Source organism: Arvicola amphibius, chromosome 14 (genome assembly GCF_903992535.2).
Source record: "Arvicola amphibius chromosome 14, mArvAmp1.2, whole genome shotgun sequence".
Taxonomy (NCBI): domain Eukaryota; kingdom Metazoa; phylum Chordata; class Mammalia; order Rodentia; family Cricetidae; genus Arvicola; species Arvicola amphibius.
The window spans coordinates 7,550,252-7,574,650 of record NC_052060.1 but is presented as its reverse complement, the minus strand read 5'-3'; the positions used below and the strand labels follow the sequence as shown (position 1 = coordinate 7,574,650).

Below are 24,399 nucleotides of genomic sequence, written 5' to 3'. Positions count from 1 at the left end.
CTTACTATCCCTGCTTTCCCACCTGTCTGGCTGGCGGCCTGACTTCCAGCCCCAGGCATCTCCCTGTGTCTCTCTCAGTCTCTCTGCTGCCAGCCCTTCCTATCCTTTCTCCCACCTAGCTATGGCCAGTCTGCTTTCTAGTACAATTGCCTTAGGCAGGCAAGGTGAAACAGCAACATGCCTTTTCAAAATTAAAGAAATGCAGCATAAACAAATGTAATACACCTTTACACAGTTAAAGTAATTTACACAGCATAAACAAATGTAACACATCTTTACATGGTCAAATATTCCACAATAGGCCAGCTGGCAACAACAGAAGCAAGAGAAATCAGCCTCAAAAAGCTGTCCTTCAGCTTCCACACTGGTCCCTTGGCATGCATGTACTCTCATTCCTACATCAAACACATGCACATGCGCACTCACATACACTCACGCACATACCTGCACACATATGCTCACATGTGTGAGCACACACACGCACTATGGGGAATCGTGTCACAACACAGAGACTGAGTTTAAAACAATTAGTTGCTGGAGGACTCTGAGGTGCCTTATTTCCACCCAAAATATGCCCTGTCTGTGTGCCTTTGCACTGGGTCCTCAGCTGCACCTCCCCCAGATCTAAGCTCCATGACAGCATTGTTCCGGGTCAGCACTGGAGACAGTTGGGGCAGCATTGTCCTAGGTCAGCATTGGAGACAGGTGGGAGAAAGTTCACTGTGCAGGCAAGTAAACAAGAAAGGAACTACAGCTGGGAACACGAACAGGACAGGGCAGCACCCCTGTGGAAGATCCATTTGCAGAATGGGCTCAGATAGAGCACGGTATCAGCGCCATCATGTGACAATGGCAACACCCTTCCCTCCACTATCAAACATCCGCAGGAGTCAACAAGTGTCTGTCCACTTCCACAGCAGTTACGTTCACTTAAAACAGTGTTCTGAAAGAAGGTGACAGGGAAGGAAAGCGAGGGTGGAGGTGGAGAGGAACCTAACTGTACTTGAGGCTTAAGAAATTCAGAATAGGGCCAGGTGAAAGTCTTTAATCTCCACGCCCTCCAGAGGCAGAGGCAGGTGATCTTGATGAGTTTGAGATCAACCTCGTCTATCAAGTTCTAGGACAGCCAGGGCTACACAAAGAAACCCTGACTCGGAAGAAGAGGAGGAAAAGGAAGAGGAAGAAGGAGGAGGAAGAAGAAGAGAAGTAAATTCAGAGTAGGTGCTGGCGAGGGGGCTGAGCAGTTAAGAAAATCATTTCCTGTCCCTGCAGAGTTCCTCGCTAGCAACCACACCTGGCAGTCTACAGCTGTCTGTAACTTCAGGTCCGTGGGATCTGACACCCTCTTCTGACTTTTGTGAGCACCTACACATACACAAAAATAAAATCTCAGCCAGGTGTGGTGTCACTGACCTTTAGTCCCAGCATTCCCGAGTGGAGGTAAGCAACCAACCTGTCTACATAGGAAGTGCCAGGACAGTCAGACCCTGTATCAAACAAAACAAAGCATCTTACAAATTCTATATTTCTTTTATAAAGAAATGCAGAGGCAGGCTGGGCGGGGCGGGGGCGTGGCTTTAGTTCTAGCACCCAGGAGGCAGCAGCTAGCAGATGTCTGAATCCCAGGCATCAAGAAACAATCAAATCAAAAAAGAAACACAGGGGCGTCCCCTACTCCTGCTGCCCTACTAGGTGCTAGGATCGACCCCAGTAGTGGGCTGTGAGTGCAGAGGAGATCAGGGTAAAGCAGAGACATCTAAGGACTTCCCTTTAGGTCTAGAATCCTCAACTTTCGTCTTCCAAGTGCCCAAACTAGTCAAAGGAAACCACGCTAAGTTTGTATTTGTGGATCCAGGGGAATGACTAGCTCACAGTAGGTCCCTGTCAGGTGTGATGTTTCCTGCCTCTAATCACAATCTGCTGCGGCGGAGGCATCAGCGACTTGAGAAAGCCTGGTGAGAAATTTCCAGCCGTGTCTAAAAGAAACTAAATAAAATGGACAGGAACAGTGTAAGCAATGAACGCTCCCCCGACAGTCTAAACCCTGCCCCGGAGACAGGATACTTCTGTAAACTTCCTTTGCGTAGACGAAGGACGGTTTTAAAACTAGGTGTAGACGTCCCTGGGTGGGCTTGAACCACCAACCTTTCGGTTAACAGCCGAACGCGCTAACCGATTGCGCCACAAAGACACTGTAGGTAAATGCTAGGGAGGCTGGATGATGAGTGATGAGTCACCAAGTCCACCACCCCTTGGGGTGATCACAGGAGAGAATTCAGTCCTCAATAGCGGGTCGCAGTGCTCGCTGTGGTGCAGCAGTTGGGACGCAGCCCGGTCTGCTTCCCGAGCTCACCCGGACGTCACGAACCCCGCATTTCCTGCCCGCACCTTCCGATGCTGGGGTCGCGCCGCCACTCGGGAGTATGGGGGGCCCCACGCTGTCGGGGTGAAGATGCCCCCGTACGCTTTAGGATCGATCGTTCACAGCCCCCTGGGGCTAGTCATCCCAAGCGTGTGTCTGAGTCACTGCACTGTCCGGGCTTGGGCCTGGGAGGCAAGCGTAGGAAAGGCCATGGTAAGGAAGGGGAGAACAGGTGCCGCGGTCCCACCTGGGTTCAGGTCCTGAGTCAGGAAAGGGGCTCGGCGCTAGAAATAAATTGTCCGACCACCAGATGAGTTTCACACAGTGGCTGGCCCCGAGTAACTTTAGCCGCCTTTATTTATGCATCAAAACAAGCATGTTTTTCCACATTAACAAATTTCCCCACCATCCAACGGTAATCTCCCGCAAAAACGAAAATGCAAACTGGGCTGTTGGTGGCGGACGCCTTTAATCCCAGCCCTTGGGAAGCAAAGGCGGATCTCTGTGAGTTCGAGGCCAACCTGGTCTATAAGAGCTAGTCCCAGGGCAAAAAAAAGCTACAGATTAAACCCTGTCTCGAAAAACCAATATGCGAAGAATATGCGAAATATGTTTCTTCCAATTTTACATAAAAACATTTTTAAACCAAAAATCACTTATCATTTTGTTAGTTTTGCCAAATATGGAGCCAGGTACATCCTGACTTTACAAAACTGGTGATTGACATAGACACACATTTTCAAGAACAACAACCCTGTTCAAAACACATTTACAGAAAACGGGGTGCTCTGCCTCCCATCCTGTCAACCCTGAATTAGAACAGCTGCTGGGGTCTTCAGTGACAACTGTCACCTCCAGACAAGAACCCTGGGAAGCATAAGCTCCCAAGGAATTTTAGGGGAAGATATTAGAGAAAAACTGAGGTTTCCAGGAATGATCATGTCTGTCCCATGCGTGATTAACAAAATGACACTAGAACCGCCAAGAGAATCACCAACCCTTGTAAGAGAGAACAGCGTATAGACTGCATGGTCCCAGCAGCCTTCTGCTCTGTCCCGAAGTCCACTGGTCCTTGCCGAGTGAGACTGTCATTAATGGGGCTTTGCCTCATCTGGAGACCCATTGGACAAACACTCATATGCTTGCCTGAAACTTGGGAGCCGCCTGGTCGGGAGTGAGGACCTCTGAAGACCCGGGAGTGAGCAGCCGTTTGTTCTTGCACGCAAGTTACACAGCTGTTTGTTCAAGAGATGAATGCGTGTAGCATTATTGAAAAAAAAAATTTGCAAAACATGAGCGAATAACTACAATTTAATAATTTTGAATTTATTTATGTTATTTTGAGACAATATCTAGCCATGTAGCTCAGGCTGACCTGGAATTGATTCTGTAGAACAAGCTGGCCTGAAACTCACAGAGATCTGCCTGCTTCTGCCTCCTGAGTGCCGGGATTAAAGGTAAATGTCTCCATACTAGGTTTATAATCAGTTGTTAGAAATAAGTCAGAAAATAACAGTCAGGCTTTCCAGTTTGACATACGGTGTTTTAACATGGGCAGGTATGGTCTAAGGATGAGCCAGCCTGCCTCCATCTCGTGCCGTTGAAAAACACCAGCCCCCTTGAGCATATGGCTCTGGCAGGCCTTGCTCTTCTCCCCCATTCCCTCTGCCTTGCTAAAAACCTTTAGATTACATTCCTAAAGCTAGCCATCAAGGTCTGTCTAGTCCCTCATTTGGCCACTTCCTCCTCCTCCTGAGGCTGACTACCAAGGTCCAGCTATCAAAGTATTAAAGTCCACCAATCAAAATCCCCATTTCACTAACCTAATTAACATACCCAATTAAAATTAAACTCTTCACCCTGACATGAGCGTTCCCCTTTTACCTTTATAAACCACCATTTGCCTGCGGGTCATGTCCATCTCCCCTCTATCCAGAGACAGTCCTTTGTCCTTCTGGGACAAATATTCCTGCCCCTTCTCCCTTGCCCCTTTCTCTCCTTTCCGTCGTTCCCTTCCCTTTTTCTGGGGTAAATACATCTCTTTTGTGCTGAGATGTTGGCCTTGGGGTCCTGAGCCAGCACTGGTCTCTTAGGGCCATCTTATAGTAAGGACGAACTAGGTTCATTCCTGTTCATGATTAACCCCCTGTTTCTCAAGGATTGGGCAATGCTCCACCTTAACAAGTGGTTCTGTGCTGTCTGTTCCAGGAAACAGAAGCCATGCCTTTGTTTCAAAAGGTTGGAATGGATTGACCATCTTGCAACCCGTCCTTTGTTTCAAGGTTGTTATGAACACCTTGTTAACTGCTATTTCTGTAACCCCACCTATTTTGCCCACCAAATCCCCCATTTGTAAACCCCCTGAACTATAACATCCTTGTCTTCCTCGTGTCCAGTGCTGCCCTCTTAAAGCCCACATTAGAGGGAGGCAGAAGGCATACATAATCAAAAAAGCTTGCTTTAATTGCATGCTTCAATTCATTTGGCCATGATGATTTAAGTAGGTGGTCTTTCTCCTCACATATTTTTGGGATTAACGCTAGCTTGAATGCTTTATGTAAACCTTTAATATAATTGCTTGTGTTTAACCTTGTTTTTTTAAACATTTGTTGTAGGAAACACAAAACCCAAAGGTATGCAAACGGGTATACATGTGTGTATATAACGAAAAATAAGAAGCTCCCCCTGCGTCCCACTCTCCCTCCACTGCTGACCACATTTACAGATTATAGGAAGTGGTGGAGGACCACTGTGGCTGCTAGGTGACCACAGAAGACAGGAACTTCCAACTCCTGCTCTTGGTGTTTCTGGGTGGTGGGGAAAAGGCAAGACTCACACCATTTATTGCAGCTGTCAGGCCGATGGGAAGGAGTGGCAATCTGAGACAGATGATACTGGCTGGAAGGACTCCTTCCCAGCTCTGAGCTGAGGGGGGTCTCCATCTTTTCACAGGTGCAGATGAAACGCAGTAGGACAGTCAGCATGAAAGATTGGATGGGCGACGATCCATTCCACAACCCAGGAAATGTTAGACAGGGAAAGGTCACAGTGTGTGGGTTCCATGGTGTAATGGTGAGCACTCTGGACTCTGAATCCAGCGATCCGAGTTCAAATCTCGGTGGGACCTTTATGTTTGCCTCGGGAGAAAAGCACTTAGGGCGACCTGGCCTGAGGCCTTGGATGCCCAGGAGCAGGTTTTGCTGCTGTTCAGGTGGGAGCGGAGACTACGGCTGCCTTTCTGCAGTCTGTTTGTATCGTCCTGGATCTTGGCTTACTGTTTTTGGGTAGTGCTGGGAGAACAGCTGAGCGGCTGTGGCCCAGCTGTCCTCTGGAACGGACCACCCAGGCATGCGTGAACGGCCTTTGCCTTGGAAGCCTCCTCACTTGGCCGAGGCTCAGAGGTTTCCATGCAGTAGACTCCTTGCTGGCTTCCCTGGCACGGCCTAGGGAGGGAACCCACAAACTCCCAAGTTACCTCGGCAGGCCCAAGAAAAAACAATAGTTATCAGAGATGAGATAAATACCAAACAACATGACGCTGCACTCTTGGATAACAGCATTTCTTAGGGCACTGCTGTTTCCATAATAAGATTTGGACGCATAAACTTGAGAGAAAAAAATGAATAGTAAATACAAACTCATTCCTTTGTATAAATGTAAGCATGTAAAATTAATCTTTACAGTCACTTATATTGTGGTTTTGGATTCTGGGGTTTGCACCTTAGGTATGACAGGTTTGGGACACACGGGCCCTAAGCATGGCACCTTGGTACGTTAATTATGTTAAGCAGAAGCTGGACATGCACTCGCTCCTCCCCCCCATCCCATTTCCCCTCTCCAAGCAGGTGCCAAGGCTGAGGGAAAGGCGCTGCTATGTAGCTGTTAAAACCTTCCGTGTTGGAGGGACTTAATTAGGAGACAGGACTTAAAGTGGAACAACAGGTGTTCTAAAACGAACTTAAGACAGGGTGTTAAAAGGAAGTGAAGGAAGGAAATCCCTGCAAGGAAGTTCAAAAGTAAACAGCTCAATCGCTTCAGGAAGTCCCTGAAACTGACCAGATTCACCTCCCTCCACAAGCAGCCAGCCAAGCTGTGAGGACTGCAGAGAGACACTCTCCAACCACCTGAGCTGCCCGTAGGCTGTGCACTGCGCTCCAGGTTCCCGCTTTTGTGAGCTGTCATCCTTGCTGTGATGGCCTTTTGTGTTGCCGCTGTCTTTTGAGCAGTTTCTGCTTCTGTAAGCAACCCCCGTGAAGTCCACTGCTTCACCTATGGTCTTGGTGGTGGCCCTGCTTTGTTTTCGTCTCCGTTCCCTGATTGAGATGAGTAGGCTTACTTTGTGGGATGAGAAGTTCATATCTCCCTAAGAATTTTGTCACACAGCGAGGACCTGAAGACAGGCACACAAGAGGGAGCAGCCAGCCTGGCCGAGTTTCCCTGAGTGTTAGCCGTGTGTCACAGACCTCTGGCCCTGTTATATTTCTTCCCCACGGTCTGCTCTTCATCTGAGCCCCTGTCTGAATCCTCTGGTTCCCCTGCTTCCTCCCTTCTGTTGTGATAATGAACTGGGCTCCGCCACTAAGCACTGACATTTTCACTGCGTTAGCCCAGAGCCAACTTAAGGGACCAGTATTTGGCAAGGACACCCCAAAACTAAGTTCTCAGAGCAAAGGATAATTATTTGCCCCAGAGGGACAAAGGGCAGGGAATAAGAGATAAAGACAGGTCAGAATGGAGAGATGGCCCGGCTCACTTCTCTCAGCAACCATATGACAGCTCACAACTGTTTGTAGCTCCAGTTCCAGGGTCTCCTCGCACAGACAGACATGCAGACAAAACACCAATGCACATAAAAATATTAATAAAGAGATAAAGACAGGAAAAAAAGGAACAAGGTGGACGGGGTGGAATATAATGAGAGCAGACAGACCTGCTGGGGACTTGGGTTCTGGAATTCTCCTAGCCCAGGAATGGCTGCAGAACAAAGAGGACAAGTCTCACAGGGTCTACCACACGGTTAAGTACTGAGGATGTAACCTAAATGCCATCAGTTTTTATAACGTCTTGTCTCTGACATTGTGCCTTAAGTAGGAACGTTCCCATTCGACAAGTTCATACAGTTAAGTAAGTATGCCAGGTGCCAGCCAGTGCTGAGGAGCTGCGTGTGCATTCATTTGTTCCTTACGATAGGTTGGTAGGTTTCTGCCAGCACAAATGGCCAGATCAGACCAAATTAAAACCAGATAAATGCAGATTTATTGGACATTGCTCCCGGGCAGGTTCACCAGTCCCAGAGACTGGCACTAGGGAAGTTGAGTGCCTGGGCTAAGGCAGAGAGGTTTTACAGATCACAGGCAAGGGGTGATAAGCTAGCCAGGAGCTGGGACTGTGTCCAAGTATGGTCAAAAGCTAAGCTGCTGGGCAGGCACTTGGGTGGGCTGGTTACGTCAAAAAGGTGGATTCCGTTTACTGCCAGAAATTCGGAACTGGGTTTTTGGGACCATTCCTTTGTTCAGAGTTTTCTCAGAGTGGGAGGGGTTGGGAAAATAGGGCCGATGAAGTCTCCCTGTTTGTACAGAGGCAAGCAGGGGTTTCAATAGGACAATGGTTTGAGCCATGTCAGCACGCTTCTTTAAATGTTAGAGGAACAAGGGAAGACGGGCTGCAAGAAACACCTGCACAGGTAGAGATCTGTCCACAGCTAAGAGAATTAAGGAGACATAGGGAAGAAGAGGAAGTATGGCAGGCAAATGTGAGGCAGGGAGGAAGACCCCAAAGGGGCAGTCACAGAGATGCAGAGAGATAACTGGATATTCGCAGAGAACAGGGATCCGCACAGGATAGCAGCCGTGATGGAGGCGGGCAGAGGAAAGAGGAAAGGGATGGAAGGAAGGGGCGGGTGTCAGTGGGGAGACAGGAAGCCACGGCACCAGCAGTTGCTGTATACACAGGCAACAGTGGTCAAAGAGGACAGAGAGACTGCGGGAGAGGGAGATCAGTAGCGACAGAACAGGTACGTCTGACGGGTGACAGCCTGCCCCATTTTGTTCTCAGCCATCGGGTGCTTATGGTCCTAAGCAGTGGGAGATCAGAATCTGCACTGGGAAGGAGCAGAGTCCTGTTAGAGGCATGAATTAGGAGTTCAGAGAGCATCTGCTGGGATTTCCATCAGTGACCAGAAAAAAAAAGTTTAGTAAAAGCACTTCCCAGCTCTATCACAGAGGGTCACAAGAGTCACGTGAGCTATGAGTTAACGTGTGACTGACGAAGCCTCCCGTTTTCAACATTTGTATATCCTGCGCCGTCACTGGCCTTTGCTTCATATGCAGCCTGTGGTTAGGAGCTCCCAGTCTTTCTGGCACTGGCTTCTTTGATGTCTTCATCCTGATTACTCTCCTCACCTCCCTCCCTTGCCATAGTCTGTGCTGGAACCAGTGACCACCAGTCTGGGCTCTACAGAGGCAGGGTGTACAGCGGGTACACTCAGAGAATGGGGAGCAGACACCAAGAGAAAGAGACTCAGAGTCAGACCCAGAAAATGGGTGCTCTGCCCCCTCACCCCCCAGGCCCAGAAGGCAGGAGACAAAAAACCAGCGAAGGAGCTAGAGAGGGGAGGCAAGAGAATTAAGAGGGTTTGTTCTTGCAGAGGACCTCGATTTGCAGAGGAAATGGTGACCAAAACCTTCTGGAACTCCACATTTCGTGGAGACACCGGCAAGCATGTACTACAGGAACATACATGCAAGAAAAACTCACTTCACATAAGATAAAAGTAAATCTTGGGGGGGGGGATGCTTGCTGTGGGGATTTTTTCTTTTAAATCCCAGTACTCAGGAGACAGAAGCACTCAAGACAGACTACACACATAGTGAAAGATGCCTAAAAACGGTGAGTCAAATATGCAGCATGGTCTCAGGTAGATGAGGACTCCCTAATATTGGATGTTTTCTACCACAGCAAGACATTTAGTGTACTGGGTCCAAATAGAAGTCATACCTAAAGAACACTTTCTTTTTGGGTACAATTGCCGGGGGAGAGCGCGAACGCAGTCCCCCACTAACAGAAATTATGCAGTCGAGTTTCCCGCATTTGGGGAAATCGCAGGGGTCAACACACCCCAAGTGCAATGGGTGAGCCTCGCCCTGGGAAAACCACCTACGTGATCATGGTATCTCCCCTGCCAGGTAAGTATGCTTTTCTCGTTCGCAGCCACCACCCAGCCCCACCGGTCCTGCACTCTTAACACACGGTCACTTAGCCGTGCCTGCTCCACGGTCTCCTTGGACGCGTACTCTATTCTTGCTCCCCGCTACCACCCACGGACCCGCGCTTCTTTTCTTCCATGCCACTAGAGATCCTAGAGATCGCTCGCGTTTCCGCAGCCGGTGCGGACCCGGCAGCCCCTGCGCGACCTTCATCTGCATAGACCCCGCCCACATTCGTGACCTCAAGAAGGAAGTCAACCCTGTCCCCTGCCAACAAGCGTACCCGCCACCTGGGAGGTAGCGACGTCGTCTTGCTGTGCTCCTTCTGGTACCTAATCTGTATAGATCACGCCCATCAGCGACCCTGGGGAGATGCCATGCCCCTCCCCTTCACTCCATTGCCTTGTTGAACTTGCCTGCTTGCAGAGAGCTGGAGTGTTGAAGACCCAGAGACAAATCATCTTGAATTATCTTAAACCCCTAAATAGTCGCCTATGTCAGGCAGTTGGCAGAGAATCTGCAACACACCATCTTAGCCTGCAGAGAAGTGGTTCTCAACGTGCGGGCTTAAGTGGTCGCCTAAGACCATCGGGGAACACCGAAAACTACATTGCGATTCATAACAGTAGCAAAATTACAGTTATGAAGTAGTAAGGAAAATAATTCCACAACATGAGGAACTGTATTAAAGGGTCCAGCATTAGGAAGGTTGAGACCACCGCTGTAGTGTTACCGCTATTAAAATCTGAACAAGGAGTAGGCAAAACCTACAACATATTAAATGAAACCATGTTGAACTATGGCACACGTCGTAAGAAATTTCTTGGGAAGAGTGGGGTGGTGTCCACCTTTAATCTCAGCCCTCAGAGGCAGGCAGATCCCCAGATGAAATGGGGCCAGCCTGGCTTACATAGGGAGTTTACAGACTGGCAATTTGGTTTCCGTTTTAAAACAAAAGTCTATTGAAACTAACAAAAGTACAAACACAAATGGGGGGGGGTGAGGGGAACGAGGGGCACCAATCGGGAGTCGCTTGCAGACACATGCTTCTGTTATTTCAGCAAATAAAATCAGGGGCCTAATGTGGCTTTCATTTTTGGTACAGATGAAGCGGCAGGACTCCTGATGTGCATTGTGTAGGGAAATATCACCATCCCCCGTCACCACCCGTGGGGTGCAGACCGTAAGCAGCTTATTCCCACATGTGAAAAGGTGCCTAGAAACGCATGGAATGGAGGAATGGCTCCTACAGTCGACTGCAGCGTGCATTTATTTAAATGCAACCAGAATCTTTGGCACTCAAGTACAGGCCCTTAGAACTTTCCTGTAGGATAGGGATATGCACTGTAATTCCTATATTCCCCAATGGGCAGGCAGCACGGGCATCATCTAGTACACTCTTGCACAGTCTTTTGATTTGGAGCTACCCAGCGATTAACTATCTGTAGGTGTAAGAGGTACTGCACACTCAAGGCTTGCTCTTACAATTCTTTTCTTTTCTCTTTGAAATAGGAGTATGTATAATTGCTGCGCCAGCGCAGCCTGGATGCCAAGACTGACGGGGCAGGGTGTGTGTGTGTGTGTGTGTGTGTGTGTGTGTGTGTGTGTGTGTGCATGCCGGGATTGAGACGTGGAGGCTTCTTTTCACATGGAAGAACAGCAACCTTTATTTTGCCCCAGCCTTTCATACCTCTACTGCTTCTGTGGAAAACCACCAGCCAGAAAGAACACAAACATCCTTGTCAATTACAGGCCACAAGGAAGTTCCGCTGTAGGTCAGGGGGAGTGAGGGCAGCTAGATCACAACATATAATAAGAGGTTTAATAAGAGGCAGTAGTTGGTGATTCACTTCAACCATCTTTATTCTGCTTCTAGTAAACTGGAAAACCAGGGGAGTTTGAGAATGTGGTTCTTCACTCAAGAATGCCTCGTGAGTCTTCCTAAAGTCTAGGTGTAGAATTAGGGTCCTTTTCCTTTGGTTGTTTCTGTCTGGTTTCTCTGTTCTCTGAAGCTGTGCTGTGGGGAAGACTGAGCTAAATGGGCTTCCGTAGGAACTGCTTGGTTCTGAGACCCTGAACACCTACCTGTCAACCGGTAGCGCTGTAGATGAAGAGGAATGCGGGGCAATGGCACTAACCAGATCCTGATTCCCACCCCTCTCACGGCAGGGAAGCAAACATTGGCGGCTCTCGAGGGGGGTGGAGGTTGGAATTACTGGATTACTGGAACTATCTGGATTTTCTTCTCCCTGAACAAGCAGCATGGCAGAAATCTAAGAGGTCTCTCTGGTCAGTCTTCCTTGGAGCTTAGCGTAGGACGCCCCAGAAAGTAATTGCGATTGTTGGAGGGCTCCGAAGTGCCTGTTAGTTTCTGCTCAAAACATGCAGGCGGCTGCGCTGTGCGCTCCACTGCACTCTTAGGGACGTAGCAACTTCTTCCTGGTAGAAACATTCCATGCTGGCATGGGGTGGGGACTCCTTAAGACACAGGACGCTCTAAAGGGAGTGGAAAGGCTTCTAGCTTTCACGAGCCATCACTCCTTTCCCACACTCCTGTAACACTGACAAAGGCCTTGGTTCACCAAGTTGGACTTTAGTGGTATCCTTAGTTAGGTTTGGTAAACTTCCGGAGAGGGTTTTCAGAGCCACGGGTTTGAACTGGAATTAGCATTTCCCGTCCAATGAGCTGAAACTTCAGGGTTATGTCGGTCAGAAGATGAAGGAATTCAGTAGGCCAAGCACCAAAACTCCTTGAGGGGCAAACCTGGCCCAGACTGATGGGTGAGAGGACTTGGGCTTTTTCATTGCCTAGCATGTAGGAGGCCATTTCCTCCTCCTCAATACTGGGAAATACACAAGATACTGTATTTACAGTTTACGTATGGAGATACTGGGTTGCATTACTGTCAGTAGAAACGGAGATGGATAGGATGGATTCTTTTCTTTGTTTATTGTGCTGTTAAATACCATCAACAGGACGCATTGGTGGTTCAGTGGTAGAATTCTCGCCTCCCACGCGGGAGACCCGGGTTCGATTCCCGGCCAATGCAGTATCACGGTTTCCTGCCCTTTGGTCTATCACCAGGGTGTTTTCTTGGTGCCAGTGAAGCGTTTAACAGTAAAGAAACTTCTGTTTGTGGGGTGTGATTTATCACAGCCTAGCACGCAGAAGGACCTTTATTTCTTTCTTAACACTGGAAAACTCAAAAAGTTATAAGGATCCTTGGTTTACGTAGTTTTTCAGTAGACATTCACTAAAATGCATGGCTTCTCTTACTTTTTCTCAACGTCCTGTTACAAAGCACTCTGAAGGATGCATTGGTGGTTCAATGGTAGAATTCTCGCCTCCCACGCGGGAGACCCGGGTTCGATTCCCGGCCAATGCACTCCAGCTTTTTCTTTTTCCTCTTTTGCCTACCACCTGCAAGGTTTTCTGGTATGAACAGAGAAAACAGGACTAGGACCCAGTTCTATTCTTTCAGATTGTTTTTGGCTGGAAACGTTAACAGCGAATTTGACTAATAGTGGCTCAAGCAGGTAAGTAATGTCTTCCGTGTATCAAAGAGTCCAGGCACAAGCTTACAGATATGGAATATCGAATATCACCACCACAGCTGTTTTCATTGTTTCCAAATTCTTCCTGTTTCCGTTCAGACACCTTAGCCTGGGGTTTTTATTCTCATGACAGAAGATGGCTTCACACCAATATGCTAGGCTGGAAAAAAAATGGTAAGACGGGCAGGTAGAAGGTTTGCAAACATTCTTATTCAGAGGCTTCTGACTATCTCTTTTAAACCGTAACTGAGTTATAGGGTAGCCTGGCTGCAAGATACAGGGAAGGGGGTGACTACCAGGTTTGTGGGAGTTAAAACCAACACAAACCTTTAACCCCAGCATTCTGGAGTCAGAGGCAGGAGAATCTCTGTGAGTTCGAAATCAGCCTGATTTAGGCCAGCCAGTGTTAAATAGTGCGATCCTATCTCAAAAAAACAACCAGAACGGTTTTTATCAGTAGGAATCCTGTCCTGAGGTTTTGGTAACACTGAACTGTAGCTTTTAAGTAAAGTTTTGAGTAAGGGGTTCCAATGTCTCACCAACGCAAAAATCCTGGGAGAGAACAACAGCTTACTTTATTTAATGCTCTTGCCAAGATTAAATTCCATCAAGAAATTTTCTAATAAGGAGCGGGAAGAGGGGGCGTTCAGACTAAGAACTGTTCGAAGAACCCAGGATTGATGCTCAGCAACCGCAGAAGATCTCCGTTCTTCCCCGTGGCTCCGCGCGGCGACCCAAACAGCCAGGCGAGTTCATCAAACAAAACCCTTCCGAACTCGTATTAATTATTTTTCTATCATCTATCTTTCGTGACAAATGATATGAAGAAAGCCTGAACGCAGCTCCAAATATACTACGAGTTATGCAGCCGACTTCCCCGCTTTTGTGGAAGTCGCAGGTATCGGCACATGCCATTGGCACTGAGTCTCCAGGAAAACCCCTTGCGGGATAAGAGTGTTTTCCCCACCGGGTGAGTTTTGTTTCCACCCCCAGCCCCGACTCACCCGACGAGCCCTGCGCTCTGAACGCACTGACGCTTTGCCCCGCATGCTAGCGGGCCTCCCCGGACACACACGCTTCTCCTGCGCTCCTCTGTCACCCACCGACCCACTCTCTCTCCACACCGTGCGAATTTCCTCGCGTTTCCAAAGTGAGTACGGACACAGAACCGCATGCACTCCTAATTTCCATAGCTCTCACTTCACTCTAACGCCAACTACAGCTTCGACTCTCAAGAAAACGACTAGCTCCTCGTCCGGACCTTTGAAGCCTTGGGTTCCTGGAACTCAGCAATCCAGGTGTTGGTGAACACGGTCTTTCAGGTTCCTTATGTGGTAACTGACTCGAGGGAGCAACTGGCATCCTGGTTCCATTTCTTCTCTGAACATCTCAATCATGACAGCAGATAGTCATCTTAAGATTGCCTGAGTAGATGCTCTGCGGTTGCGCTTAGGGAAAGAAGAAAGCAAATGGGTTTCAGCAGAAAAAAACCTTTCTGGTTTTTAGACACTTTGAACTTATAGAGACTTAGGAAGATGAAAACTGCAGATTCGTGGATCTTATGCTAAGGAATGTGTGCTTGCTGCTGTGCCCCAATGCACAGCACAGCACAGTGGGGAACGGAAGTTAATCGTGGTGTTTCAGGGCTGCAGACGGTGGGGAACTTATAGGCATTCCTTTTCTGCTCGCTTCACGGCTACCGAGGTTCTGTTGTTTCTCCTTCTCCCCACACATCCCTTTCTTCCTCCTTCTCTTTCTCCTTCCCCATCCCCCCTTTCCTCTGTCGCTTCGTTTAGAAAATTGTTTTAAAGCATGTGCCTCTCAGGAATCTTTCAAGTGTTAAGAAAAATGTTGAGAGGGCCAGGAGAAAAAGCCCACACTATCCTTCGAGGATTCATCCATGAAACTGAACCTCCACCGTGTACACTCTGGCTGCCATTAAAGTAGACATGCCACTGTGGTTCCTGGTCCTTCTGCAGCACCATCCTGCTCAGTCAGTGGGTGAGTACGCCAGAGATTCACAGTGACTCCAGACCCAGGGACAGTCTCTCCAGAGAGGAAAGGGACGAGAAGCAATGTGCAGAGAGCTTAACCACAGCAGCCTGATGAGACAGGCATTTACACCGGCAAACCCTTTGTGGATTTCATTTGTGCTGACCCCTCCCAGCCCCACCCTCCTTTAGAATCCCTGGGTATTCACGTGTAAATCCCGTAGATTAGAGGAGAAAGACCACTAAAGCAAGTCATGGCTAAATTAATTAGAAGTCTTTTAAAATTTGTGGACGCGGGCTGTTTCTCCCTAAAGGCAGGGTTCAAGAGTTCAGCACTGGACATGGGGAAGATAAGGGTTTTTATAGTTCAGAAATAGGGGGTCCCAAACAGGGAGGGCCACAGAAGCACATTAGCTTAACAAGTTGGTCATCGCAACCTCCTGAAACAAAGACATAGTTACAACGTAGTTGTAACAGGTGGGCATAGCTTTTTGAAACAAAGGCGTGGTTGTCATTTCCTGAAGCAGGCAGCACAGAACAATCTGTTATTAAGCTTACAGCAGGGGCATAGTTCCGTCCTAGAGAAATAGGAATAACTGTAAACAGGAATGAACCGAGTTAGTTTTCTGCTGTACAATGGCTCTCAAGCCTAAGATGGAACCAGGCTGGTTCAGCAGCAGCTGTGAAGAGAGGAACAACTAAGACGGAAGATGAAGAAGGAAGAAGAAATGGCCCTGCTCATTTCACGGGCGCTGTCTCCTGGACCCGCTCTCTGTGGCTCTTCTGCAGTGTCCAAAGGGATGGTAATGACCCTTGGTGTGGGTACAGCCAAGCCATAACATAAACCCTACCATGTGGCAATGGTACAGGCATCTCCACTATAGAACTAAACACCTGTGGGAGCCACCAAATAACCAGGAAAACAATCCAGTTTTTTTTTTTTTAAAAAAAATTGGAACAGTGTAAGCAACATAGTGCACAAACTAAGATATGCTTTTTTTTTCCCAAACAATAAAGTGGGGTGTGGTGTAGGCCAGCACTCCAGAGTCTAAGTAGAAAAATTGAGTTCCTGATGAGTGTGGGATTCATAAAAATCTAACATAAAATGTGGCAGTACTAGCACTGTGTGCAGCTGAGTGGTCATGCTGATGTTCTCTGTGCTGGGAACATCGTTGCCAGAGCAATCACTTAAAATTCAGGTACCCTGCTACTCTTGGAATGTCCCTGTCCACCACCTCATTTTGCAGATGAAAGGGGGGGAGGCACATGCCTTAGGGGTCCGAGGCTTGGCAAAGAGATAAGGATCTGTTGATCTAGAACTGGGCAGGACAGCAGTTTCAGGAATTGGTGAGTCTCACGGGTTTAGCGCTGATATCCCACCAGCAGGGTTAGGTGGCCCGAACCTTAGGAGGGTATCATTTTTTGTGTTTATCTGTTTGTCACTGATGATTGTGTTTATCTGTCAGACCTTGATAGAGGGGGGAAAAGCTGTTTAAAATAACAGTAGGTGTCCAGAGGTAGGTGTGAACTCCGAACATTTCAGTTAGTCGTCCTCTGCAGGGCTGTACTCGTACAGAGGGTGTGGGCGGGTGTGGGCGCCACACCCCAGCCAGCACCTCCCTGATGCTACAGGATCTTGCTGCTTCCCGAGGGTCCCAGGGATTTAAGCTGACCAGGTTACAGCCAGGGCGCCCAGCAGGACTCGGAAAAGGAGTCCACGGGCTGAGTCCTTTGAAGACCCGGAGCAGGCACAGCGAGGGACTGGCCACCCCAGATGTGGCTGGATCCCTGGCAGCTCTCAGCTCTCGGTCTGGCCTGCACCGACAGAACAATGGGTTTCCGTGGGCGCAGAAAGAAAGTGACGCAGAGGAGGGCTGAAAAGAAAGGGCACAACCGAGGCGTGAGAAGTGGTCTTGTAGCAGTCTGAAAGCGAAAGGAACCTCTGAGAATTATTACTGCAGAAATTTAGGAATGAATGATGCTTTAAAACAACAGCAACAACAAACAAAGCCACCCGATTCTGGTTGCTTCTGTAGCCTGTTGATCTAGAATAGGGTTTGGGGGAGTCACTTTCAGGAGTTTGTGAGGTCACACAGTGATTGTTTTTCTGGCTTGTGTGCCCACGAGAACATCGTTAGAATCCCAGTCAAAGCTGGTGCATGGTTGTTCACGCCTTTAATTCCGGCATTTGAGAGGCAGAAGCTAGCAGGTATCTGTGAGTTCAAGGCCAGCCTGATCTGCATAGTGAACTCCAGGACAGCAAGAGCCAAATTGTGAGACTCTGTCTTAAAACAAACAAAAAATTCCATCTATGATTCTGTTACTATCCTTTTCTTCAACTAAAAAAAATGTTTAAATTTACACCTATTTATTAGAGGCACATGGGTGTGGAGGCTGGAGGATGACTTTCTTTTCTCTCATAATGTATAAATCTTATTTCTCTTAAACAGGACCTATTATTTGCAGTATCTATTCAATCTAAGCCATTGACTTTTGAGTGGTGATGATTAAACCCAAAGCCTTGTATATCCTCAAGTTCTGCTCTAGTATAGGGAATACTTCCAGCCCCGACCTTACATTGTAAACCATTGTGAGTTTTTGTTGCTATTGTTGTTGTTGATTTGTTTGGGGGTTTTGGGGATTTGTTTTGGTTTGGTTTGGTTTTTCAAGAAATGACTTCTCTGTGCAGCCCTGGCTGTCCTGGAACTTACTCTGTTGTGCCATGGTTCACAGGACCATACAGTAAAAAGGACAGCTGATGCCCCTCTAGACTAGCTCACAGGAGTATCCCAGTGGAGGAAACCAATTTACAAAGCTTCGGGAATACTTGTCTTTTGAGTAGTTGCTGTCATTTATGTAAAACCCTTGCGAAGCCATGGCATCCCCCCCTTTTCCATAGTGGCATTCATCCAAAAACACCTCAGCAGTGTATCAATCATTTATTGAGCATAACTCCTTTCTGTACTGGTAACTGGATGACCTTTTCCCACACTGTGGGGCCCTGGTGTGAAAGTATTCACTCAGTCAAAGAAACCTTTGTTCTCATAGTCAAATCTACCTAAAGCTACCGCCATCCCCCAACTATCTTTTATGGCAGGACATCCAACAAGGAGAGAAGCCTTGCAAATAGACTGCATAGAACCCCAAAAGACAGGCACTGAAGAGAGACAGTGTCTGCCCTTATTGATAAGCAGGACGGGGTGGCCGTGAATTCTCTAACAGCTGACTCAGGAGAGTGTAACCCACTGGCGTTTGCTCTACCCTAACAAGCTGTCAATATCCTGCACTTACCTTCATCTCAGTTTCATTGGATATAAGATCATAGTCTAGGAAATTAACTGTTTGTGCCTTCACCCCTAGAGATACAGGAAAGATGCTTGGATCTCTAACCCAGCCCCAGAGAAAGGAATTCCTGTTCACCTGGGTCTGCAGGTGTGAGCCCCGCCACTTAGCCTGGGGCCAGAAGCAGCAGTCTCCAGGATTTACAAGGCCACAGCTTTTCACTTCAACCCAGAGAGAAGAGATTCCCTTTCATCAGCTAGTATTTGGCAAAAATACCAATAGGGATCAAGTGCCATCATTTTCCTCCCACAGCGTGTGCTGGTTGCCATGGCTACCACAAATCGCTGTGTTCCCAGCTGTGCAGGAACGGAAGTGCTTCTACAATGCACAGCGCTACCGCGTTTTTGTTCCCTTCTCTACATTTATTACAAACCTCTAGCTTAACTCACCACACAAACGTAGCTAACACAAAACTCCTTTTCTCCCTCTTAGAAATCACAGCCCTTCCTCTATTCACCCTTGTCAGGTATGCCCAGGTGCTTCACAGCCCCGCCCCCTTGGAGATGTAAATAGGATAACAGGCACCTGCCTCGGCTGCCTTTTCTGATTCTTGACCCTGTGAAATGCCTGCCTAGGGTCACTGTTATTGTCAAAGAACTGTTCATTGTGTCTGTGTGGGAATATAAACTGGAGACCTTGTGGGGCCAGAGAACATCAAGAACATTGCAGGAGCACTGGAGAGAGCATTGGAAGAAGAAGTGGGACATAAACAGAAGACCCATGAGCTGCTTCGTTCCTTTCCCCTCCGACCCTTTTAGTCAGTTTTCGCTTCCTGTACTGTTCCTTCTGGATCCTGAGAGGTTTAGGGGCCAGATACCTCAATAAATCTCGATACTATTGACCAGGCTGGCCTTAAACTCAGAGATCCTCCTGTCTCCGCCTCTATCGTGCTGGAATTAAAGTCGTGTGCCACCATACCTGGCTTTGTTGATATTTTTGGACAAATTTCCTAACATCAAACTTTAAGTGAAATCTGATATCTAACTAATTTTGAGGATTTCTAAAGAGTCCACAAATGATCTAAAAATGTGTCATATTTTCAACAGGCTTGGAGCACACCCCTTTAATTCCATCACTAAAGGCAGAGACAGGAGGATCTCAGTGAGTTCCAGCCCAGTCAGAGTTACATACTGTCTCAAACAAAAAATGATTCTTTTTCTTTATAAAAATAGTCACTAAATAATGCTTACATGGTATATTTAACTTGTATAGGAAGTGGTATTAGATAAGAAATGGTGTGTAGCCTTGAGAAATATTTTGATGGTAGATTAAATCCCTAGCCTGCATGAAGCCTTGGGTTCATCTTCAGCACAGATGGCATTTTACTGTCTTTGGGTTATACTCGCATACAAACACGTTATTGACCAGGTTCTGTGAACTGTTGAGATCCCTCAGAAACCTACTATGTCTTGGTATAACATAGTCATAGTTTATTATGTTCACATAGTGTGCGACACAGAAATAATCAAACTTTCTTCTTAGCTAGACTGTCATGGTAATGGATTTAAACCAGATCTTTAGCCGTGGCCCTGCTACGTCATCTTTTCCACAGAGTTCATTGATTCGTTCAGTTGCTTTCCCAAGCATCTATCAACCTAAACTGTTGGGGACCCTTCCCCAACCTCCTCGGTTATGGATGACCCTGGGTAGTACCACAGAAATCAGGACACAGGGGATGCAGAGTAGGAGACACACTGCATACTTTACTGCAAAGCCAGGGCTCTTTTTTTTATAATATTCAAATCATGATTCAAACTAGGTTCCCATAATACATGAAAATAGTTTCATAGACTAGTCACTTGGTTGCAACTAATTTCAAGAGCTTCGTGCCCTAGCTAATCTAAACAAAAAGCTCGGTGTTATGGGAATAACTCTTGTTGTAATATAATATGTAGAAACACCTCATCAGAAGACAAACCACAACCTAATCAGAGCCTCTGAACGACAGTGCACATCTGTGTTCTCAAGGACTGACCATTGGCAAGGCACTCTACTGATGGGAGAGGTTTGCCTCCTCCCGACTTGGTTTGCCAAGCCTGTAAGTGAGAAGGTTACCTCAAGTCACCCCTGCACAGAGTTTCTATGCAGTTCAAATTCGGCCCTCTACACTAAACTTTTCCTTCTTCCAAGAAGTTCATGGAATGGTTTGACACACTTTTTTTTTTAAGAGTTAAAAATCATACTGCTTGGGGCTGGAGAGACGACTTAGCAGTTAGGAGCACTGGCTGCTCTTTCTAGAGGACCGGGGTTCGATTCCCAGAACTCACAAGTAGGTTAGCAATGATCTGTACCTGCAGTTCCAGGAGAGATGACATCACACCCTCTTCTGGCCAACCTGGGCACCAAGCATGAACAGAGTACACAGACATACATGCAGGCAAAACACCAAACAAATAAAGTAAAATAAATAATTTAAAAATATCATACCATAGTTCCAGGACAGGCTCCAAAGCTACAGAGAAACCCTGTCTCGAAAAACCAAAAAAAAAAAAAAAAAAAAAAATTAAAAATATCATACCATTTGACAGATAAGGTTTCAGGATTGATAGTTCATAGATCTGTTAAATCAGCATCAAATGGGACAAGAATTATCTGAGACTAAATGAACTGATGAAGTATATTTATTGGTTTTTCCAATTTTTTTGGATGAAGTATTATTCATTTAAGTAGTGTTTGTTTCAAACACTGTTCTAATGTCTTGTTCTCCAAATATAAGGATAAACTTTGGGAACAAATATTTATTTATTTATTTATTTATCTTGTGTGTGTGTGAGTGTATGCACACTCATAGGTGTTATGGTTTTGGTCCCTGGTCCCTTTAAGAGACAAGCCACGCCCACTCCCTCCCCACCCGCTGAGGCAGGCTGATCTTCAGGCCTGAGCCTCTTCCTCTCTCTCGGAGAGGCAGCTTCGCTTCTGCCCCTCTCCCCACTTTTCCGCTCCCCCCTCCCCCGTCTCTCTCTCCTCTTCTCCTTTCTGTCTCTCTCTCACTCCCCCTTTCTCCCTTCCCCCATCATAACTCCCTGAATAAATCTTCAACCTCACTCTGCATGTCGTGTTTATCCATGTCTTTGTCTCCTGCCCGCCCGCCATGTGTCTCCCTGCCTGGGACCAGCCACTGCTCGGGGACCACAGCCCGCTGTCTGCCACCACATGGCCCGCTACCACCATTTGGGACCCAGCTGCCTACTGCCGCCGGGGATCTTTTTTTTTAATGTTTATTTATTATGTATACAATATTCTGTCTGTGTGTATGTCTACAGGCACCAGACCTCATTACAGATGGTTGTGAGCCACAATGTGGTTGCCGGGAATTGAACTCAGGACCTTTGGAAGAGCAGGCAATGCTCTTGACCGCTGAGCCATCTCTCCAGCCCCCTGCTGCCGGGGATCTTGCAGCATTTTTTTAAAAAATTATAAAAATAGGTATGCATCTACAACATTCAGGTGAGGGTCAGAGGGCAACTTTCTTGTAGTCTTTCTGGCCAGCTTCTGCCTTGCATCTCATGTTTGGAGTGCTGGGATTACAGCCGTTGGCCACCACGTCTGACTTTTCAACATGGGAACAACACATTGGCTTACACACAAATAAGTAAATGTAACAGAACATAATTGGAAATCTTGGTTCTGTTTATACTGACGAAGCTTTCCAGAACCAGAGGCCATTAAGGGCAAGAATTCAGTTAAAAAGTTTAGAAAAGTGCCCAGGACTAGTGGCTTACTGGATGAATGGCAAGATCTGGTATGTCCCACGAGGAACAGATTCTGTTAAGAAGCGGAGCAGGCTTGATCCTCCTCTGCCATTACGGAAGCATACACTGAAGGAATCAGAATGGTATAGTATAATGGAAAAAGAGTAAGATGTTAGGACCTTCCCCTATGGGAGCTTAGGAGGGGAACAAGCCATAAGACCAAGGCACATAGGCATGCAGTTAGGAAACAGCTCAGTGCTTGCTGGGCTCCATGGTACAGATGCCGCATCGGGCTCTTGAGGAATAACAACTGCTCGTATGGGTTTGTTTCTCAGAACTCAGTGTCTGACGCCTCCTTGCGGCGAACCCCCCTGGCCAGCAGGGAAGAACGACCACCGAGTCGAGGATCCTTCTCAAATCACGTTTTATTGGAGCCTCTTGGTTGTAGGGAGAGCAGGAAGCGAGGGGCCCCAGAACTAAACGGCAGCCGCTTATATAGGGAGAGTGGACACGGGTCATGCCTGCGGGAGGTTCTGTCTAGAGCCTTGCCTAATATGGAGTTGTTTACTCAGCGCTGCAGGGGCTCAGCGCCATCTTGTGATGGTGGCCGGCAAATCGGCTCCCTGCACCTCCTGACCACAAGGGCTGAGACCATGCAGGAGGAGATTTAAAGGTACCTGGCAAGGTTACTGAACCTTAGAGAACAATAGGCATTTAAATTCGTACTAAACTTATTACACTTTGCTTCAAGAAAAAAATGCCATAATGAAGCTGATGACCATTTTCAGCACGGTTATTAAGTCTGCTTTCAGTATTGTTTGTGGTTAAACTACGATGTAATTCCAAAGTGTGTAAGACGTAGCCTATTTTCAGTAAACCGGCAGCCATCCTGATTCACCCTTAGGTGTGTCGGTCTCCTTCCCTCGCTGACTTCACCTTCCTCCTTGGAACCCGGACCCCGCTGGAGCTGGACTCCAGCAGGACGTCTGAAAATGTTCATCGAATCTGATGTCTTATTGAATCCAGTGTCACCAAACAGCTATCAAACTAAGATGGACTTTATGGAGCTTGTCACTAAAACCTGGCCTGATACCCAATCCTCACTCCTTTGGAAGGAAGACCTAACACTGTTATAGCTAGTTTGAAGACCTTAAGAGAAGAATTCATCTAAATCTGAGGCGTTATAGGCAACTTGGATGGCAATGGCTTTTAGTTAGAAGAGGGTTTTGGAAACTTAATTTGGGATTTTGTGTGTGTGTATGTATGCACATGTGTGCGTGCATGCGTGTGCGCATGTGTGTGCATGTGTGTGTGCATGTGTGTGTGTGCATGCTCCTGTGTGACAGACTCTCATGTTCTAGCTGGCCTGGAGCTTTATGTAGCCTGCCTTCAAAGTTGTTATGCCCAAATCTGTGGGTTCCCAAAAAAGCCAACAAAGGAGACTGAGTCCCATATGTAAAAGCAAAAAGCCTTTATTTTAATCAAGTTTGCAAACTCAGTCTCTCTGCATGTCCAACATATTGGAATATCTGGAGAGCCCCGAGCTCAATTAGAATTGGGTTTTTATCATAGTAAAGGTGGGGGTGAGAGGTTTCTGAGGTTCAGGACCCCTGATTGGCTGACATTTGTCTAGGGTATCCTGGTGAAGTGCTGGCAGGTGTTTCTATCTACAGTGCTTGGAATGCCAGGAATTTCCTTTGAATGGTCTGCTCTTGGGTGGGGGTCGAGTAATCTTGGCCTTCCAGGCATCCTCTCAGGGTAACTTTTGAGACTCCAGACTCCATTTAAATTTATCAATGGCCAGAGTCCCAGGTGATAATGATTGGAAGTAAAGAACTTCCTTTGAATGACCTGTCCAGACTTAGCTTTCATGGCTGGCTCCCACAGGTGTACACCACCATGCCTGTAGTTTGAAGATTCTTTACTAAATATTCCAGTAAACCTGGTTCTGGTGGCACATGCTTCTAATCTTAGCTGATTAATCAGGAAGCTGAGACGACAGGAGGATAGTGGATTTGATGTTAGCCTACTGTCTTAATGTTCTATTGCTGTGACAAAAATCCTGACCAAAGCTATTTTTATAAAATATAGCCTCTAATTGGGGGCTTGCTTACAGTTCCCGAGGGTTAATCCATAACATCATATTGGGAAGCCTGGGGGCAGCAGGAATGAGGCTGAAGCAGTACTAAGAGCTTACATTTTGATCCACAGGCAGGAGGGAGAGGGAGAGGGAGGGAGAGGGAGGGAGGGAG

General features: G+C 47.3%; 6 non-coding genes across 6 annotated transcripts; 3 read left to right on the top strand and 3 right to left on the bottom strand.

Moving 5' to 3' along the window:
• Positions 1 to 2,117: 2,117 nt before the first annotated feature.
• Trnan-guu lies at positions 2,118 to 2,191 on the bottom strand. Its single transcript has one exon. It is a non-coding gene; the product is annotated as a tRNA-Asn (tRNA).
• Positions 2,192 to 5,417: 3,226 nt separating this feature from the next.
• Trnaq-cug lies at positions 5,418 to 5,489 on the top strand. Its single transcript has one exon. It is a non-coding gene; the product is annotated as a tRNA-Gln (tRNA).
• Positions 5,490 to 9,390: 3,901 nt separating this feature from the next.
• Positions 9,391 to 9,554, bottom strand: LOC119801517. Its single transcript, XR_005283207.1, has one exon. It is a non-coding gene; the product is annotated as a U1 spliceosomal RNA (small nuclear RNA).
• Positions 9,555 to 12,546: 2,992 nt separating this feature from the next.
• Positions 12,547 to 12,617, top strand: Trnag-ccc. Its single transcript has one exon. It is a non-coding gene; the product is annotated as a tRNA-Gly (tRNA).
• Positions 12,618 to 12,882: 265 nt separating this feature from the next.
• Trnag-ccc lies at positions 12,883 to 12,953 on the top strand. The gene has a single exon. It is a non-coding gene; the product is annotated as a tRNA-Gly (tRNA).
• A 990-nt stretch (positions 12,954 to 13,943) lies between these two features.
• LOC119801543 lies at positions 13,944 to 14,100 on the bottom strand. The gene has a single exon (XR_005283228.1). It is a non-coding gene; the product is annotated as a U1 spliceosomal RNA (small nuclear RNA).
• Positions 14,101 to 24,399: the final 10,299 nt, after the last annotated feature.